The following is a 4476-nucleotide window of genomic DNA, read 5'->3' as shown; positions in this document are numbered from 1 at the left end:
CTAGGTCTGCCCTTATCTTCCATGTTAGGCGGTTATTCTCAAGAGGAGTGGACTCCGCTCCTCATTCACGAGAAAGTGGCTGGTCACCGGGATGCCCAGTCCCGTGCTTTATGCAAACTAAATCAAAATAACTGCAAACAAAACTCCCCCTGGGACCCGTTGAATGTTGGAGGCACTCGTTGTTTCGAGCAAGCCATGGATTGATTCTTGTGGAGGAGGGGGAGTATAAACTTTACCATTCTGTTTGGGAACCGCCTATAATTTGTTTAGCATGGAAGATATCGTCATCTCATAATTGTTGTGTTGACACCAAAAGTATGCCGCTCAAAATGTTATTCAATCCCTATTTTAAAACTGAGCTCTGGCACCTCTACAAATCCCTGCTTCCTTCTGCGAAGGGCCTATCTATTTACTTTTATGTTGAGTCATCACCCTTCTTATTAAAAAGCACCCACTGGAGAGCTCACTGTCGTTTGCATTCATCATTATTGGTTTATATCGGGTATGACTTGACTGGATCTCTTTTACCATGAATTACAATGTTTAGTCAGTCCTTGATCTTTGAAGCTGCTCTGTATTTATGTTTTGCGATCTCAGAAAGGGCTAGCGAGATACCATTTCGTTATATCATGTTATGATTATTTTGAGAAAGTGTTGTCATCCGAGTTTTGTTATTATAGCTCGCTAGCTGATTATGCTATTGATATGAGTAATTGTGAGACCTTTGTGTTATTGTTAGTATGGTTAGTTCATAATATTTGCTGAAACTTGAATGCTGGCTTTTCATGTTTACAACAACAAGAGCAAACAGAGTTTGTAAAAATTTTCTTTTTCTCTTTCAGTTTGTCAACTGAATTGCTTGAGGAAAAGCAAGGGTTTAAGCTTGGGGGAGTTGATACGTCTCCGTCGTATCTACTTTTCCAAACACTTTTGCCCTTGTTTTGGACTCTAACTTGTATGATTTGAATGGAACTAACTCGGACTGACACTGTTTTTAGCAGAATTGCCATGGTGTTGTTTTATGTGCAGAAAACAAAAGTTCTCGGAACGTCCTGAAACTCCATGGAATATCTTAGGATAATTAATAAAAAATCCTCGCAAAAGATGAAGACCAGGGGGCCCACACCCTGTCCACGAGGGTGGGGGGCGCCCCCCTGGGCGCGCCCCCTACCTCATGGGCCCCATGGTGGGCCTCCAATGCCAACTCCAACTCCATATATTGGCCTTCGGGGAGAAAAAAATCGGAGAGAAGAAATCATCGCGTTTTACGATATGGAGCGGCCGCCAAGCCCTAATCTCTCTTGGGAGGGCTGATCTGGAGTCCGTTCGGGGCTCCGGAGAGGGGGATTCGTCACCGTCGTCATCATCAACCATCCTCCATCACCAATTTCATGATGCTCACCGTCGTGCGTGAGTAATTCCATCGTAGGCTTGCTGGACGGTGATGGGTTGGATGAGATTTATCATGTAATCGAGTTAGTTTTGTTAGGGTTTGATCCCTAGTATCCATTATGTTCTGAGATTGATGTTGTTATGACTTTGCTTGTGACGCCCCCGATTCAATCGTACACTAATCATGCACGCAAATGTGTACGATCAAGATCAGGGACTCACGGGAAGATATCACAACACAACTCTACAATAAAATAAGTCATACAAGCATCATAATACAAGCCAGGGGCCTCGAGGGCTCGAATACAAGTGCTCGATCATAGACGAGTCAGCGGAAGCGACAATATCTGAGAACAGACATAAGTTAAACAAGTTTGCCTTAAGAAGGCTAGCACAAACTGGGATACAGATCGAAAGAGGCGCAGGCCTCCTGCCTGGGATCCTCCTAACTACTCCAGGTCGTCGTCAGCGGGCAGCACGTAGTAGTAGGCACCTCCGGTGTAGTAGGGGTCGTCGTCGACGGTGGCGTCTGGCTCCTGGACTCCAGCATCTGGTTGCGACAACCAGAAAGAAAGGAAAGGGGGAAAAGGGGGGAGAAAGCAACCGTGAGTACTCATCCAAAGTACTCGCAAGCAAGGAACTACACTACATATGCATGGGTATATGTGTAAGGAGGCCATATCAGTGGACTGAACTGCAGAATGCCAGAATAAGAGGGGGGGTAGCTAGTCCTGTCGAAGACTACGCTTCTGGTCACCTTCGTCTTGCAACAGGCAGAAGAGGGTTCAATCGTACACTAATCATGCACGCAAATGTGTACGGTCAAGATCAGGGACTCACGGGAAGATATCACAACACAACTCTACAATAAAATAAGTCATACAAGCATCATAATACAAGCCAGGGGCCTCGAGGGCTCGAATACAAGTGCTCGATCATAGACGAGTCAGCGGAAGCGACAATATCTGAGAACAGACATAAGTTAAACAAGTTTGCCTTAAGAAGGCTAGCACAAACTGGGATACAGATCGAAAGAGGCGCAGGCCTCCTGCCTGGGATCCTCCTAACTACTCCAGGTCGTCGTCAGCGGGCAGCACGTAGTAGTAGGCACCTCCGGTGTAGTAGGGGTCGTTGTCGACGGTGGCGTCTGGCTCCTGGACTCCAGCATCTGGTTGCGACAACCAGAAAGAAAGGAAAGGGGGAAAAGGGGGGAGAAAGCAACCGTGAGTACTCATCCAAAGTACTCGCAAGCAAGGAACTACACTACATATGCATGGGTATATGTGTAAGGAGGCCATATCAGTGGACTGAACTGCAGAATGCCAGAATAAGAGGGGGGGTAGCTAGTCCTGTCGAAGACTACGCTTCTGGTCACCTTCGTCTTGCAACAGGCAGAAGAGGGTAGGTCGACGTCCTCCAAGTAGCATCTCCAAGTAACATCTCATAGCATAATCCTACCCGGCGATCCCCTCCTCATATCCCTGAGGTAGAGCGACCACCGGTTGTATCTGGCACTTGGAAGGGTGTGTTTTATTAAGTATCCGGTTCTAGTTGTCATAAGGTCAAGGTACAACTCCAAGTCGTCCTGTTACCGAAGATCACGGCTATTCGAATCGATTAAACTTCCCTGCAGGGGTGCACCACATAGCCCAACACGCTCGATCCCATTTGGCCGGACACACTTTCCTGGGTCATGCCCGGCCTCGGAAGATCAACACGTCGCAGCCCCACCTAGGCACAACAGAGAGGCCAGCACGCCGGTCTAAACCTAAGCGCACAGGGGTCTGGGCCCATCGCCCATAGCACACCTGCACGTTGCGAGGGCGGCCGAAAGCAGACCTAGCCTAGTGGCGTTCCAGTCCAATCCGGCGCGCGCCGCTCCGTCGCTGACGTCTGAAGTGCTTCGGCTGATACCACGACGTCGGGATACCCATAACTACTCCCACGTAGATGGTTAGTGCGTATAGGCTCGTAGCCAGACTCAGATCAAATACCAAGATCTCGTTAAGCGTGTTAAGTATCCGCGAATGCCGAACAGGGCCAGGCCCACCTGTCTCCTAGGTGGTCTCAACCTGCCCTGTCGCTCCGCCACAAAAGATCCACACAGAGGGCCGTCGGGACAAAGGTCCTTTCAGCCCCCAATCCGTGAATCACTCGCGGGTACTCTTCGAGCTGACCCGACTTTAGTCCCCATCTGTATAGTATGTATGTATGTATAGTATATACCCGTGATCACCTCCCAGGTGATCACGGCCCGATAGTATAGCAAGGCAGACTGACAAGAATGTATGGCCAATGATGATAAACTAGCATCCTATACTAAGCATTTAGGATTGCAGGTAAATGTATCAACAGATGTAGCGACAATGTCAGGCTATGCATCAGAATAGGATTAATGAAAGCAGTAACATGCTACACTACTCTAATGCAAGCAGTATAGAGTAGAATAGGCGATATCTGGTGATCAAGGGGGGGGCTTGCCTGGTTGCTCTGGCAAGAGAGAGGGGTCGTCAACTCCGTAGTCGAACTGGGCAGCAGCAGCGTCGGTCTCGTAGTCTACCGGAGAGAAGAGGGGGAAGAAACAATGAATACCAAGTAAAAAGATGCATATCGATGCATGACATGTCAAGAAGCGATGCTAGGCGTGCCCTAACGTGGTATGAGGTGGTACCGGTTAAGGGGGGAAACATCCGGGAAGTATTCCCGGTGTTTCGCGTTTTCGGGCAGAGGAGCCGGAGGGGGAAAGTTGCGGGTTCGATAGGTTAGGGGGGTGTGGTGGACGAACGGACTGCGTATCCGGAATCGTCTCGTCGTTCTGAGCAACTTTCATGTTGAAAATATTTTAATCCGGATTACGGATTAAAAGATATGATTTTTAAAAGATTTTATTAATTTCAGGAATTTAATTAATTATTTAATTAATTTCGAAAATGCTTTTATGACATCAGCATGATGTCATGCTGACCTCATCAGTCAACAGGGTTGACCGAGTCAACCCTGACAGGTGGGTCCCGCATGTCATTCTCTAATATCTAATTAACCTAATCAGAGTTAATTAACATTAGTTAATTAGGTTAATTAGTG

Source organism: Triticum aestivum, chromosome 7B (assembly GCF_018294505.1).
Source record: "Triticum aestivum cultivar Chinese Spring chromosome 7B, IWGSC CS RefSeq v2.1, whole genome shotgun sequence".
Classification (NCBI taxonomy): domain Eukaryota; kingdom Viridiplantae; phylum Streptophyta; class Magnoliopsida; order Poales; family Poaceae; genus Triticum; species Triticum aestivum.
The sequence above is the reverse complement of the archived record's forward strand: the minus strand, read 5'-3'. Positions refer to the sequence as shown.